Genomic DNA, 16973 nt, shown 5'->3' on the forward strand with positions numbered 1-16973 from the left:
AGGGATGTAGTGTGTCAGGCAGGCAATGGAGGAGAACAGAAGAGAACTTTCTCCACTCTGCTAATAACTAATCCCTGTGAGCCCTGTGCTCCTATGGAGGAAGGTAGAAAGGCTGGAGGAATGCGATTGAGCCCCTAATATCACTGCTGAACTCCTCATTATTGCTGTTCAGTGTACGGGTTCAGGGGAGAATTACAAAGGCTCACTCTGAAGTTATTTTCTCCCTATCATAGACGAGCTCCCTGTCAGAAAGAGATCCCACCCCGGTTCCCAGAGCCATCCTTGGCATATCCTCTCAGGAGCTGCAGAATATGTTCGTTTTGTTAGTGTCTCCCCCTGCAGGCAAAGGGTGCTTGTGGATCTATGATAATGATGTTGTGGTTTTATTTTCAGTCACCCTTCTGGCATGTTGTTAAGAAGGATACATAAGATGGGAAATAATGAGGTTCCCCGTTATACTTTCCTTCTGCTGTCTGTTCACACAGAGTGGTTTGGGAGGAGACTTTCCTGAACCTGAACCTGCTGAACTTTTCTGCCACTCCGAAAGGCCTGCTGCTCCTCCAGCATACTCCAGGTTCACCAAGAAACTACAGATATTACCATGTTATAGTCAACTCTTATTGCTTACTGGTGATGTGCATTGAGAATCAACACCATGGTAGGGATGAATAGGCAAAATTAAGTCTACTTCCGTACTTAGTATTTATGATGCCCAGCTAATTTTTTATTTAATTTTTTTATTTCACCTTTATTTAACCAGGTAGGCAAGTTGAGAACAAGTTCTCATTTACAATTGCGACCTGGCCAAGATAAAGCAAAGCAGTTCGACACATACAACAACACAGAGTTACACATGGAGTAAAACAAACATACAGTCAATAATACAGTAGAAAAAAATAAGTATATACAATGTGAGCAAATGAGGTGAGATAAGGGAGGTAAAGGCCATGGTGGCGAAGTAAATACAATATAGCAAGTAAAACACTGGAATGGTAGTTTGTAGTGGAAGAATGTGCAAAGTAAAGATAGAAATAATGGGGTGCAAAGGAGCAAAATAAATAAATAATTACAGTAGGGGGAGAGGTAGTTGTTTGGGCTAAATTATAGATGGGCTATGTACAGGTGCAGTAATCTGTGAGCTGCCTTGACAGCTGGTGCTTTAAGCTAGTGAGGGAGATAAGTGTTTCCAGTTTCAGAGATTTTTGTAGTTCATTCCAGTCATTGGCAGCAGAGAACTGGAAGGAGAGGCGGCCAAAGGAAGAATTGGTTTTGGGGGTGACCAGAGAGATATACCTGCTGGAGCGCGTGCTACAGGTGGGTGCTGCTATGGTGACCAGCGAGCTGAGATAAGGGGGGACTTCACCTAGCAGGGTCTTGTAGACGACCTGGAGCCAGTGGGTTTGGCGACGAGTATGAAGCGAGGGCCAGCCAAGGAGAGCGTACAGGTCGCAGTGGTGGGTAGTATATGGGGCTTTGGTGACAAAACGGATGGCACTGTGATAGACTGCATCCAATTTATTGAGTAGGGTATTGGAGGCTATTTTGTAAATTACATCGCCGAAGTCGAGGATCGGTAGGATGGTCAGTTTTACAAGGGTATGTTTGGCAGCATGAGTGAAGGATGCTTTGTTGCGAAATAGGAAGCCAATTCTAGATTTAACTTTGGATTGGAGATGTTTGATGTGAGTCTGGAAGGAGAGTTTACAGTCTAACCAGACACCTAGGCGGGCAGGTGCAGGCGGCGATCGGTTGAAGAGCATGCATTTAGCTATGTACTGTATGTATATCATCTGCTGGTACTATTACACTGAATTAGATTCATTAGTCTCTCATTAAGTACCCTTACTGCCCAGTGTATGCATCTTATACTGCAAACCTGGGCAGAAATCCCTGCTGCTTTAAATGACTAGAATTGTTTACATGCTCTTTTAATTACCCCCCTTGTTTTGCATACATTTTTCTCCGTATTCTAATTAAACTAATCTATTTTTAAATCACACCCTTGTTTTGTAATTAATTAAGGATCTTTACACATTAAATCAATTAGTGTTTACATTTCTAAATGTTTTAAATCTTCCATTTCAGCTTTTAGTCCTATTTCTTTGTAAATTCCCATTACTTTGATTAATCCACAATAGTGGTGAAAATGTGCTTGGAATATTGTTTTACTTTTATCTTTATATTCTATCAATTGTTTGAGCTACAGATTTACATAACGTCAATTAACATAAATATATTTATACACTTGAGTGCCATTTCAATATCCCAGAGTATAGAATAATGCCTCTGGCCGAACTAATGTGTTCCCATTTTAATAATAAACAAATATACTGCACACAAAGAATGAGCAATCACACACACACACACACTTTTGATTATGCAAGATAGTAAATTGCTTTTGGCTAATAACAATCATGGCCTACTTTTAATCTGTTATCACACTTTCCTCCAGGCAAGACCATGTGACAAGTTTGGCTACGGTGTGATGGTTACACAGGTAGCAGCAACAACCCCTGGTGTGGTGGCTTTACACAGCTCAGGTACTAGCTGCTACATGACAGCACTGATAGCAGTTTGAAAATACAATTATTGCACATTACAAATTACTTACATCTCAGTATGTCCTGGCAGGTTTCGTGCAGGCCATAGTGGTGGAGCTGTGGTCGGTTCTGGAGTGTGGGAGAGAGGATGTGAGGGTCGTTCACCCCAAGTCCAGCCGCATGGACTTCATTGACAGGAGCTGTTTGAAGGTAAATGATCTTCTCAGTTTTTTACAGTTCTGTGTGCTTCCACACTAATGCTTTCCTTATGATACCTCCTCAGCCTTGACATACACAGTCAGCCTTCCTTATGAGGTCAGAGAGGACTTACTACAGAGACCAATAGTGTGCTCAAAACAGGATTAATGGCTGATCTGAGTTGGCAGATGTCAGTGAGCAGTGCTCTGATTGACGTTGGCGTTGTGAATATTGTCCTTGTTGTGTTAACTCTGTATGGTGGATGGTTAAAGGCTGTGTGTGAATGGTAGGTCTATACCAGGTTTGAGAAATTAATTTTTGGGGATAAAAAATACCCCAGGCCACTCTTGAACGTCTAAAACTAGATACAAAAAGTATATAGAAATTCTAATGGACCTGCAGTATTACGTTTTCAAATAACTGCCCTTTTTCTGGACCTCAAATTTATTTTGACTAACAAATCCGTCCGTGAAATTGTGAAATCCCGATGTGGCCCTCGAGATAAAGTGATTGCCCAGCCCTGGTCTATACCATATTCAGACAAGATAGGAACCAGCCCAGCCATAGATAAAAACGACAGACACCAGACCTGCAAGAATGACAATGTGGGTTTTTAGATCTGTTTTGGTATGATTTATTCCTTAAATTAAATAACGGTGTCTGACAGATAAATATCCTAGCTCTTGTTTTCTCATGTTTTATTTAAATCCAGTCTTTTGTATTCACTAATCTACAGGAAGTAATCTACTCATGCATTCACAGTTTGTATTTGTATTTAATATGGATCCCCATTAGCCGCTGCCAAAGTAGCAGCTACTCTTCCTGGGTTCCATCAAAACTAAGGTAGTTTATACAATTTTAAAAACATTACAATACATTCACAGATTTCACAATATACTGTGTGCCCTCAGGCCCCTACTCCACCACTACCACATATCTACAGTACTAAATCCATGTGTATATATAGTAGAGATTGACATGCATATTATTAATATTAGCTCTCTGTGTACATCCAAGGGCCAGCCGTGCTGCGCTGTTCTGAGCCAATTGCAATTTTCATTTTTTGTGGCACCTGACCACACAACTGAACAGTAGTCAGGGTGTGACAAAACTAGGGCCTGTAGGACCTGTCTTGTTGATAGTGTTGTTAAGAAGGCAGAGCATCGCTTAATTATAGACAGACTTCTCCCCATCTTAGCTACTACTGCATCAATATGTTTTGACCATGACAGTTTACAATCTAGGGTTACTCCAACAGTTTAGTCATCTCAACTTGCTCAATTTCCACATGATTTATTACAATATTTAGTTGAGGTTTAGGGTTTAGTGAGTGTTTTGTTCCAAATACAATGTATTTCGTTTTAGAAATATTTAGGGCTAACTTATTCCTTGCCACCCACTCTGAAACTAACTGCAGCTCTTTGTTGAGTGTTGCAATCATTTCAGTCACTGTAGTAGCTGACGTGTATAGTGTTGAGTCATCCGCATACATAGACACTGGCTTTACTCAAAGTCAGTGGCATGTCGTTAGTAAAAATGTAAAAAAGCAAGGGGCCTAAACAGCTACCCTGGGGAATTCCTGATTCTAACTGGAATATATTTGAGAGGCTTCCATTAAAGGACACCCTCTGTGTTCTGTTAGACAAGTAACTCTTTATCCACATTATAGCAGGGGGTGTAAAGCCATAACACATATGTTTTTCCAGCAGCAGACTATGATCGATAATGTCAAAAGCTGCACTGAAGTCTAACAGTTGGTGTGCATCACTTTGAGGGTGATCTATCAATATGTCAGTCCTCTGATACCCCTACAGCAATACACACTGTCTGTAGCAGATGTGAATGTAATTGTCATCCTTTTGTTGAGAAGAAATAGGTTATTTGCATGCAGAATAAATCTCTAGAGACTGATTGAGTAAATCTCTATAGTCCAAATTCCTTATTCCCCCACTCAAAATAATTTTAAAGCCATTTGAATAGATAGAATGTGTTTCAGACATAAGGAAGTGGATGGCTGCAAACTTTCTACTTTTGAACTCGGACAAAACAGAGATGCTTGTTCTAGGTCCCAAGAAACAAAGAGATCTTCTGTTGAATCTGACAATTAATCTTGATGGTTGTACAGTCGTCTCAAATAAAACTGTGAAGGACCTCGGCGTTACTCTGGACCCTGATCTCTCTTTTGACGAACATATCAAGACTGTTTCAAGGACAGCTTTTTTCCATTTACGTAACATTGCAAAAATCAGACATTTTCTGTCCAAAAATGATGCAGAAAAATTAATCCATGCTTTTGTTACTTCCAGCTTGCTGTCTCTGCCTGGCCGGTTCCCCTCTCTCCACTGGGATTCTCTGCCTCTAACCCTATTACAGGGGCTGAGTCACTGGCTTACTGGTGCTCTTTCATGCCGCCCCTAGGAGGGGTGTGTCACTTGAGTGGGTTGAGTCACTGGCGTGGTCTTCCTTTCTGGGTTGGCGCCCCCCCTTGGGTTGTGCCGTGGCGGAGATCTTTGTGGGCTATACTCGGCCTTGTCTCAGGATGGTAAGTTGGTGGTTGAAGATATCCCTCTAGTGGTGTGGGGGCTGTGCTTTGGCAAAGTGGGTGGGGTTATATCCTGCCTGTTTGACTCTGTCCGGGGGTATCATCGGATGGGGCCACAGTGTCTCCTGACCCTTCCTGTCTCAGCCTCCAGTATTTATGCTGCAGTAGTTTATGTGTCGCGGGGCTAGGGTCAATCTGTTATATCTGGAGTATTTCTCCTGCTTATCCGGTGTCCTGTGTGAATTTAAGTATGCGCTCTCTAATTCTCTCTTTCTTTCTTTCTTTCTTTCTCTCTCTCTCGGAGGACCTGAGCCCTAGGGCCATGCATCAGGACTACCTGGCATGATGACTCCTTGTTGTCCCCAGTCCACCTGGCCGTGCTGCTGCTCCAGTTTCAACTGTTCTGCCTGTGGCTATGGAACCCTGACTTGTTCACTGTGATTACTATTATTTGAACATGCTGGTCATTCATCAACATTTGAACATCTTGGCCATGTTCTGTTATAATCTCCAACCGGCACAGCCAGAAGAGGACTGGCCACCCCTCATAGCCTGGTTCCTCTCTAGGTTTCTTCCTAGGTTTTGGCCTTTCTAGGGAGTTTTTCCTAGCCACCGTGCTTCTACACCTGCATTGCTTGCTGTTTGGGGTTTTAGGCTGGGTTTCTGTACAGCACTTTGATATATCAGCTGATGTAAGAAGGGCTATATAAATAAATTTGATTTGATATAATGTAGGAAAGAAACAAAAACAATTGCTGCACCCTGACCTTGTCATAAAACTAAACTAATGTAACCTTGACCTTAGCTTTTCAGAACAATAAAATTATGTCTGACTGATTTGCCCTGACACCTCCTGCTCCCCAGTCGTTCCTGTCCATGGTCAACCTGCTGTCCTCCCCCCATGCTGTGTGGGAGCTCTTGGAACAGCAGCCTCTGCCCAATAAGGCTGAGTACAACCTAAGGGAGATGCCCATCTCCCTCACAGTGAGTCTTGACCTCAACACTGACCCTCACACACTACGAGGAGAATGCTTGACTTGTCATACACTTGTATGACTCCTAGGTTGGATACGGTTTCACATCAGTTTGTTCAGAGGATGCTCCCCATAAATAACATGGGTTGTTTAAAATATGTGAAAATGTGAAAGAGAAGAATGTTTAGTTTAAATTATGCAGCCAATATGAAAGATACAGTGGTACTTTTAAATGTGGTTGCAGTCCCAGGTTCTACCATAGGAGGGCATACTTACACTGTGTGCAAACAGGACTATCGTAACGTAGTTCTACGTGTGCTTCTACAGACAGCCAAATCAATAACTACTGCACGTTATCAGTATTTAGGTAAGAATTCATTATCTACCTTTCACATCATCACAATCTTTCCATCCTTTTCACTCTGTTTTGTTCCTCTTTGCCACAGGAGTTGATTGATAGGCTGATTGCCGTGAATTCAATGTGAAAATTCATTCACTGTTCAACTATGAGCAATCTCACACGTTTGGCCTGAGTTAAGATGAATTCTGTTCTCCGATCTTCCTTTCAGAATGAATGGGGAGCAGGAGCACAAAGGCACAGCAGCGCATACATTGTGTGGTTTACCATCTGATTAGCATGTTGTGTCGCATTCATACATCCGTCACCCATTGATCAATATGAGATTGACCCTTTGCTTTATGCTTTGATTAAACGACATGGACTGCCTGATATAATAATTCCGCTATATGAAAAGAGCTATTCTCAGAATTGAGTCGTGTCTTTTTTATTTTTCTTTGAAAAGCATTCTTAGTTGAATTAAGTAATGCTGTACTGAGTCACTCTTTTAGACACAGAGAAGACTCATTAATATAACACTAATGCATTTACAACAGATAAGACCCCACCATGGCTATTAAAGCTACCACAAACGATGTTCTTATTTTTTTGTAATTTCTTCATTCTTAACATGATTTGATGTGAACATTTATTTTGCTTATATTGCTCACTTATTTTTGGTTCGCTTAACCTCCCCGGAGGATACTTTTGGAAAGGGCGATGTATTCCACACACACTCCAAACAAACACTAACTTGCCTCAGTGTAAACACAGCTGGTGCTTTCACTTTAACTAAACCACACTTCCAGTGGTTATAGACATGTCACTGGATAGCCTCTGCCTCTCTCTTGTCTCTCTGGGGAGAGGTCATCATTACTGAGCCACTGTCCCTTCTCACGTCCTCATTTCACCCAACAACTGTCAAAGCTGTCAGTGTGTCGCTGGAGTGGCTGGCGGGACATCACAGGGAGAAGGACCGGCTTGAGTGGGTGTTAGCTCACAGTTTGTTAGGGTTTCTCTGCACTGTTGTCCCGAAGTGAACATAACAGCTACATCTTGAAAAGAACTGTAGAATCTAGAGACAGTTCATTCCGGCTGAAACTAGTTGAAACCATAAAGGTTAGATTTCAATCTGAATGGTAAACAGTGAAGGATGAGGTGGAAAATGGACGACCTTCAGAACTCACAAAGCCATTCTGTCTTCCAGTGGACATCAAATTGAATGACTGAAGGTGCCCATGACACTGGGGGCGTGATGACAGTTCACAGCATCACAGAAATTAATAATTTTGCTTTGACAGGATGCTCCATCACGGCAACGACTCGCACCTCTCCTTGCTTAACCAGATCACATTTCCATCTTCATGTGAAAGTCAAAGGGAATCCTTAGCGATGGCCGCCCCAGTCAAAGGGAGCGCAAGTCAGTGTTGGTGTCTCGCGGAGGTTGGCGCCGTGGCGGAGACTTCAGATGAAAGAGCCTGAGCTACATTCTCTTTGGAGAGACCTGCTCAGCTCCACCAAATATGCTAAATAGATCAATTAAGAGACTGTTGTTTTGGAGGAGGAAGGCTTCCTGTTGACAAAACGGCGCGGCTGTGTAATTTTCTTGAGCGGTTTTATTCAGTGTTCATTTCAGCAGCACGTTGGCTCCCAGTTGTCATGCTTAAAGTAATGATAATGAATTGCCCTCACGCTGCACTCCTAATCAGAGCCTTCTAATGGTATGAACAAATATGGAGCTCCTCACTCCCTGAATGCAGGACGAACATGTATAATGTTTACTGGCTCCTGACTGGCTTCTACAGAATCTTTCACTTATAGTTAATGATTAGAATAGGGGAATTCTTTCTGCTCTAGGACTGGTATTTTTTCCTGTTTACAGTAACTTGCATTCCTGCAGTTTGGTGTCTGTGTTGAAACAATGCTATCTTGAATTGCTTCCAGGTGTCCCAAGATTGCTTTGGTCCCAGCTGTGCAAATTTTGGTTGATTACAGCTTCAGTATGTTGTGTTGCTGCCCAAACCCTATAAAATGGGCTTGTGTTACTGTCACAGCAAAGAGACAAGGCTGATATGAACAGACTGCTCGGTAGTAAATCCCATCATTATTAGCCATTAGGGAGGGAAATATCTGTCACTTAACAATGACACGCAGGGTTGTCCTGTTTTACTGCTCACTTCCACCTGCCTGTTTTATGTCACCGTTGTTATGTCCCCGTCACATCCCGCCTGCATCCGCTTTCATGATGTATTACTCTCAACTGCTGCGTTAATGTTGAAATCTATTTCCACAATTCAGTTAGAGATTCTTTCTCCCTATTATGCAAAGCACTCTGGCTTGGCCCTCTGTGGAGTCTGCTGATATACAAGGCAATAAGGCAGGCGAGCGGAAACAAATAATAACTTTTATAAGACCTGGGAAAAAATACAACATACTGTCCATTACAGGTCTGTAGGCAGCTAGACCCAATGGGTTTTCAGAGCAAGCACTCTAAATCAAATGGTAACTAACTTTATAAGGATTAAGTCTGTACGATCTGTAATTGTATGTCCTTGAGAAGTGACATTTGTTTATCTATGTATTTTCATATACTTTCAGATTACTAAGTGTGTGATGCTGCAACCTAGACTCCCTCCTGCATCTGAAGTCACAGTACAACATTTACGACATGTTGTTGCAATGTCAAGGACAACATCACCGATACATTGTCTGGTGAAGTGTATTTGAAAAGCTGTTTGTTTTCCTGTGCCTCATAATGTTATGACAGGCTGTGGTTCCACCGTTAGTCTAATCACGACAAAATGAGAAATGTATCATTTGCCTTGTCACAGTAAAATGAAATAAAGCGTAAACAAAAGGCCATTTCCAAAAGTGTCTTTTGAATGCCTCCATAATGGATATTGTGACTGGTCATGAATGAAATGCTGTGAATTGTCTGGTCACAAAATAAATGTGCCTGCAAGCACGCCAGTTTTGTTTCTGAATTAGAGATCACCTAATTTCTCCTCCCATTTTTGTATCCCCTCCCCCATCTTCATCATTGATGGTCTGTCTGTTGAGAGGAACCACATCCTGGTGCATATGAGTGTGATTGGAGGACTATTGGAGAGGAGACTTCCCCCTAGGGCCCTCCAGAAGGTCAGTGCTCTTCTACTCGCACCCCTTGGCCTAACATAAAAAAGAGGAAGTCCTGAAACTAGTTGCTGACAGGTGTATAAAATCGAGCACACTGCCATGCAATCTCCATAGACAAACATTGGGAGTAGAATGGCCTTACTGAAGAGCTCAGTGACTTTCAACGTGGCACCGTCATAGAATACCACCTTTCCTACAAGTCAGTTCGTCAAAATTATGCCCTGCTAGAGCTGCCCCGGTCAACTGTAAGTGCTGTTATTGTGAAGTGGAAACGTCTAGGAGCAACAACGACTCAGCCATGAAGTAGCTCACACAAGCTCACAGAACGGTAAAAAGCGTTTGTCCTCGGTTGCAACACTCGCTACTGAGTTCCAAACTGCCTCTGGAAGCCACTTCAGCAATATTACTTCGTCGGGAGCTTTATGAAATGGGATTCTATGGCCGTGCGGCCACACACAAGCCTAAGATCACCATGTGCAATGTCAAGTGTCGGCTGACTGCGAGCCAGGCCTAATCGCCTAACATCAGTGGCCGACCTCACTATTGCTCTTGTGGCTGAATGGAAGCAAGTCCCCTCAACAATGTTCCAACATCTACTGGAAAGCCTTCCCAGAAGAGTGGAGGCTATTATAGCAGCAAAGGGGGGACCAACTCCTTATTAATGCCCATGATTTTGGAATGAGATGTTTGACAAGCAGGTGTCCACATACTTTTGGTTATGTAGTGTATTTCTGCCTGACCATGGTAAGGGTATTAGTTATGCAGCAATAATTTTCCAATAGGCGAAACAAGATTGTGTTGTTTGAAGTTCTCATGTGAAGGGTTTGGGTGAGCATGTCTGTCATTAGCTGTGGAGTTGGGTGCAAGGACAGGGTCTCTTGAACAATGCTGTTCATTCAGCCACAAGATCTCCACCTGGTGCCAAGGATCCTCCCCTGGTTAATTAATGCTTTAAAACCTTTCCTTTCATTACAGTTCTGCTTTGCCTGTCGTGTAAATATATAAACGTAGGCTATTCAAAGCACTCAATACAAACAATACCCCCTTAATCAGTAGAGGCCTTGAAAAAATGACATTTAAAAATGTAATGCCTGAATGGGAACATCAAGCATTAGTTGACATTAGAGATTAAGGCTAGAGAGGCTAATTGAAATTCTAAACAAATGTCTGTGAGGTGAGGTGGTACTTTAGATTCAGACACAATGTCAATGTTGTTAAAAAGGTCAGGGTTTTTGAAATAAAAGATGGCTCTGATTGCATAATGGAGGCTATAGACTCTCCTGAAAGTAAATTAGGATATGAATGATTGCATTTGGTAGTCAGTGAGTGAGTGATGTCTTTTGGTTTTGTCTGTAGACTCTGAGATAAGTGCCTTCCTGGCCTCCACCAAGGACACAGAGAAGGATGGGAGCTGGATGGATACCTGCAGGAGACAATACCGTAAAGTCATGACCACCAAGTCCAACATTGTCTCAGCAAATTGGGGTGATATATTATATTAATTGGGGTGATATAATTATATTATAATTATTATTATATATTAAAAAGATATTACTGGTCAGCTCACATGGTCAGAGCGGGAAAAAACTGACTTTGAATAGTTTATCAATAAAACCTGGGAATCCATATTTCAATGTTCTTGCCATTCCGATATGCTACAATCCACACTGTATTTGAGAATTATAGCGCTGTTGGGTTATAACTCATCTGTTTTATATTCAAACTACAGACAGGGACCAGAGTTTGTTAACATTTGATAGTCCATTACATTCCCATGAATAAATGGATGATACATTTGTCAGTGGATGAAATGATAGGCCCATATTGGGTGTGCTGCTAGACTACTAGATAATGAAGAACCAATATCTCTCTGCCTACAACTGTAAATGTATAGATGATCACTTTGCCTGGGTAACAGTAAATAACGGTAAAGATGACTAATTTACCCACATACGATTTTAATTTACTGTATATGTACTGTACTGTTGCACTCTCTGAGGGTGTTTATGTCATTGATTGGTTGCTATTCATTGAAACCGTCATGATTATGTGTCATTGTGTGTTCAATTTCTTCCTCTGAATGTCACTTCAAAGAGTTCCATTCTAAGTTATTGGTTGTGAAGGGATTGCGGTGTACAGAGTAACATACTTCCTGATTGCTTATTTCATTCAGAGACAAAGAAGCACCCAGGACGGAGGCTTTTGATGTATCTTAGAAATAAGAAAAAATGTCTACACAGAGCTTCCTTTCTTTGTATAATAGATAAACAAGATGCTTGATTACTTTACTCTTTTCCCTGCTGTGTGTATAATAAAGGCAGCACAATTTGTACTTGCCTGATGTAGCATTGAAGATAAATGGCTTATCCAAGGCCTCTGTGATGTTCCTAAAACCTACTGTGTGTTTCCTGTCTCCACCTCAATCCTGGCTGATTGACTGTGTGTTTCCTGTCTCCACCTCAGTCCTGGCTGATTGACTGTGTGTTTTCTGTCTCCGCCCCCAGTCCTGGCTGATTGACTGTGTGTTTCCTGTCTCCGCCCCAGTCCTGGCTTATCCACTGTGTGTTTCCTGTCTCCTCCCCAGTCCTGGCTGATTGACTGTGTGTTTCCTGTCTCCTCCCCAGTCCTGGCTGATTGACTGTGTGTTTCCTGTCTCCGCCCCAGTCCTAGCTGATCCACTGTGTGTTTACTGTATCCTCCCAAGTCTTGGCTGATCCACTGTGTTTCCTGTCTCCGCCCCAGTCCTGGTTGATCCACTGTGTTTCCTGTCTCCTCCCCAGTCCTGGTTGATCCACTGTGTTTCCTGTCTCCTCCCCAGTCCTGGCTGATTCACTGTGTGTTTCCTGTCTCCTCCCCAGTCCTGGCTGATCCAATGTGTGTTTCCTGTCTCCGCCCCAGTCCTGGTTGATCCACTGTGTTTCCTGTCTCCTCCCCAGTCCTGGCTGATTCACTGTGTGTTTCCTGTCTCCTCCCCAGTCCTGGCTGATCCAATGTGTGTTTCCTGTCTCCGCCCCAGTCCTGGTTGATCCACTGTGTTTCCTGTCTCCTCCCCAGTCCTGGCTGATCCAATGTGTGTTTCCTGTCTCCTCACCAGTCCTGGCTGATCTACTGGAGAAGGCTGTGTTGCCACCTCTCTGCTTCGCAGTCAGAGCATTTCTTCCCCCCTGCACAATACAAAGGTCAGGGTGAGCTGAGGAGCTTACTGTCTCCCTCCCAGCCCCTCAGGGTCTACCTGGGCCTAGTGGGCGAGAGAGAGAGACTGTCTGCCATTGGGCGTGTCTGTGGAACATAGAGGAAAGACAGGCCTGGCAGGAACATGCTGCAGCCCTATGACGTCGACATGCTTCCATACCATGTCAGAAAACTATCTCCCTCTGACCTTTACATTTAATTGATATGGAAAGGTGTGTGTCCTGCGCCGGGCCCTTTGATCTTGTAAAGGAATGACAATGGAGATATTACCCTGACAGCCACTCCCAGACTCCCACCCAAAGTGCCTTACTGAAATGTCGGTAGACCTCCCAGTCCTTCATGCAGACTTTTTGTTCATTATTCATAAACTGCTTAAAAATTCATCACATCTTAAATTTCTTTGAATTTTGGCTTGAAGTTATTCCAGTGGTGACACTTTTATTAATTACAAGTAAATAGCAAATGATAGAACAAACGCTCCCATCCCCATCACTTTCACAGCTTTGTTATCTATAATTAACTGTGTTTTAATTAGTGATGTGTCGCTCATCTGTGTGGACATCTAATGACAGGACAAATCAGCATCCACCACTTAAACAGAACCAAACCTTTTAAATGCAACTCAAATATTGTTATTTTCCCCAGTGTTATAATCATTTTGCATGTATTATTTATCTTGTACAAAGTGCTCCATCATGACATCTGGCTCTTTGTCCAGAAATCCAAAGGCAGGTTATTTACTGTTCAGTGGAGGCCTCACTCAGGGAAACTGTAAGCACATTCTCTCATCTCATCACTAGTTACAGTATTTAACTTTCCCTTGAAGCTCAAAGGATTCTCAGTGCCTTGGTGCTCTTTCATCCGAACTGGCCTCATAATGCTATCAACACACACTAACGTTTCCGGGGTCCCCCGAGACCTCAATGTTGCCCATTATTTATTGATGGGAGCTTGCTTCAGTAACTTCAGTCCAGTCAATGATGGTCTGTCATTTCTAAGGCATTGGTGTTGATTTTTAAATCTTTATTTTCATGTTTTTGTGGAGCTTAGTTTTATGGTTTCCCTGAAACCTAGAGGCTAATAGCATACCTTTATAACCTTTGAGACCCATTCCCTTAAGTATGTTCCTTTATGTGTTCCTGTACAATTCTGTTAGTCAATGAGAAGTAATACATGGTTGACTTGGTAACATACTGTAGGTGTAGAGGTCAGTGAGTGTTTCATTGAGACCTGTAGGTGTTCTAGTCCTGACGTCTGGATCAATACCATATATGTTCAGAATGTATTCTTTCTCCGTTTCGCTTGCTTAACTCAGGCCAAACGAACACTGGAGTCGTTGTGTGAGATATGCTCATCAGAACGGAGCTGTACTCTTGGGCTGGAGCTCACAATGGACGGTGAATCATAGAAAAAGGCAAAAGAAACTCTCCATCTCCCCCCTCAGTCACACACACTCCCATGCCCTGTTTTCTCCTTTCCTCTTTCAAGTTATTCCTCTCACAAAATGGTCCATCAGGGGAGCAGCTGTCATAGCCAGTGTGGTTTGACTCTCTTTCCCTCTCTTGTCATGGCTTGTGATTGACATCAACAATAGGCTCAGAGATTTGCTCAAGTTGAGGGGCTGCCATTGTGCGGAGCAGAGACATTTTCTGGAGCCTTAACCCTGTGAGCTTCTCCACATCTCTCCCAGGCATTTCTCACAGGCTCATCTATCAAGAGGCAACAATGGCAGACGGGAGAGAGAAGTCATTCATCTCCATTAGATTGTAATTGCAATCAGGAAGTGGGGTTCGCTGACATTAATAAGGAGAGGAGAGTAGTTTCCACAGAACTGCAGCAGTCAGTCTGGGTTTACTTCACTCTCATCAAGGTCATTTTCTCAATTAAAGCATGCATTGGTTTCTATGATGAATACAGATCGCTCGTCTGATCATTTCTGCAATGTATCACATAGAGGTGTGATTAGGGTTCGTGTCATTTCGCCAGATGAGCGAGCTTTGGCAAAACCACGTTCTCTTTGCTTTGCCGCAGTCATTGAATTGAAATGTTTATTCATGGCTGGGGAGCACGATTGTGTAAACCCCTGGTAATTTCCCGTTCCTTTATTGCCTGTTTTATAGCATCGGAGAGCGGCGTAAAGGCTGGCAGCCTGTCATCTGTGGACCAGCTGGGGATTCAGGCCTCTCAGGTACGCCGTCTGCATCCTCAAAGTCTGACTGAACCTCGCAGCTTTGTTTCAATCCCCCCAGTAAGCACCAGCCATTTTCTCAGAGAGGGTACTCAGCGACCAATAAAGATAACTAAAATGATTACAGAATTATACGGTGATCAGCGGTATTACAGAGACATTCTAGAACAATAGGTCAACTTTCTATGAACTCCTTTAAGATATGTCATACTGTCTTTGGGCAATATGCTAATGAACAGAAGAGCATTAAAACAAGGCTCATTTGGGCTAATTATATCCTTCTATTAACCCTAATTGTTCTGATTGCACACCTCATAATTTGTTGAATAAATTAGTCAAAGTGTGATCTAGAATCCTGAATATTTTCTAACGTACTTTGTGATGTCTTTGTGACAACGGACACAATAAGATCAGTAGAGCCCTGTTGAATTTGTGTCAGTTTGTGTTTGTTTGTAGGTATGGGAGATATCTGAAGTTATTGAGCAATGAATTCGAGCAGGACCTCTGTCTTTTGGTGAAGCGTTGCCAAGAGCTCCTCTCTCAACAGAGAACTAAACTCACATCGGAGCTTTGTATCCTTATCAGCTATCTATGTTTGACACCCGCACGAATCACAAAGGGACTGACTTAGCCTCCACAGACAATTCCAGGGTCAGTAAAGTGATAACTCTATTATTCTCCCTCAGAGGTAGAAGAGATATTTTACACCTGTCTTTTTTCAAGGACTCATCATGAACACTCAGGCTTTTAGAAACGGACCTTTTCCTTAACAGAGTGACACCTGTAGTTCTGCCGAGACTCCTCTCTTTATTCCCTGGTAAGAACCTCTCATGGTTATGCTCTGTTTTAAATTCAGATTCATACTTCTCTGTTTAGCATCCTGACTGGCCGCTTCCACTCCCCTGCAGTACGTGCCTGTCAATCACATTGAGAAGGCCCACTGCGTCCAGCCTCAGCCCCCTCAATCTGTAACCCCTCTCTTCTGCTGCCTACTGAGACTGACCTGTGGTGCGCTAGGTAAAATGTTGTGGTTGTTGTAGTGGACCTCTCCCTAACATTAGGGGGGGGGGGGGCAGTCAGACAGGCCCAGATGTTGCACTTTGTTAGAGCTTCTCCTTGACACCCCCCACCAGACACTGCAGGGAGCCTAACCCTGCCACGACTGGTTTTCCTCATGGCTGGATAAATGGAAAGAGAGGGAGAGAGACATAATTTTCTGCATGTTTTTAAAAAAAGATAGATTTAGAGTTAAACACTTTTTTGGCAAGGACATATACAGGATACTACCCTCCACAACATACCCTTCACTCCAAATCAAAACTCCAAACCAACAACCTGATTGTGGACAAAATTACCTGTAAAGATTCCTACTACCAAAGATTCCTATTTCCAAGCTATACAGCATATACTCTGGCAAACAAACAACATAAACCTGAAACACCATCCAACTTGGAACTGAGTGAGTAATGTTTAGTCTGAAGCTATTTTGAGAGCCAAGAAGAAAAATGCATTACAATGATATATTTTACTTTATAAGGACTGAATGCTAACTTAAGGCTACCAAGCTTGCTAGGACAGAACAGATACAACTTCAATTAGCACTGAGGTGTGAAGTGAGAGGTGTCAAATCCTTTGAGCCCAAAAATGTCAGGAGATTCTCACAGCCTACCCCATCTAAATCCAGAGGCCTTTGAAGCCTACTCCTGCTGTTTAGAAACCATCCCCTGGCATTTTCTGCTTGTTGCTATCTAATGCACATTCAAATGTCATAAATCAACACTGCAGAGCTCTCCTTGTCCTCAGCCGTGCCCTGATTGTACTGATTGTATACTGCTGATGATATCTGGAAATGTGCATGTGCACCCTG

The 16973-nt window shown here is 42.8% G+C and overlaps 1 pseudogene; it reads left to right on the forward strand.

The window, feature by feature from the left end:
• LOC139555858 (protein broad-minded-like) overlaps positions 1-15737 on the forward strand; it is a 35690-nt pseudogene extending 19953 nt beyond the window's left edge.
• The last annotated feature ends 1236 nt before the right edge of the window (positions 15738-16973 follow it).

Source organism: Salvelinus alpinus, chromosome 27 (genome assembly GCF_045679555.1).
Source record: "Salvelinus alpinus chromosome 27, SLU_Salpinus.1, whole genome shotgun sequence".
Classification (NCBI taxonomy): domain Eukaryota; kingdom Metazoa; phylum Chordata; class Actinopteri; order Salmoniformes; family Salmonidae; genus Salvelinus; species Salvelinus alpinus.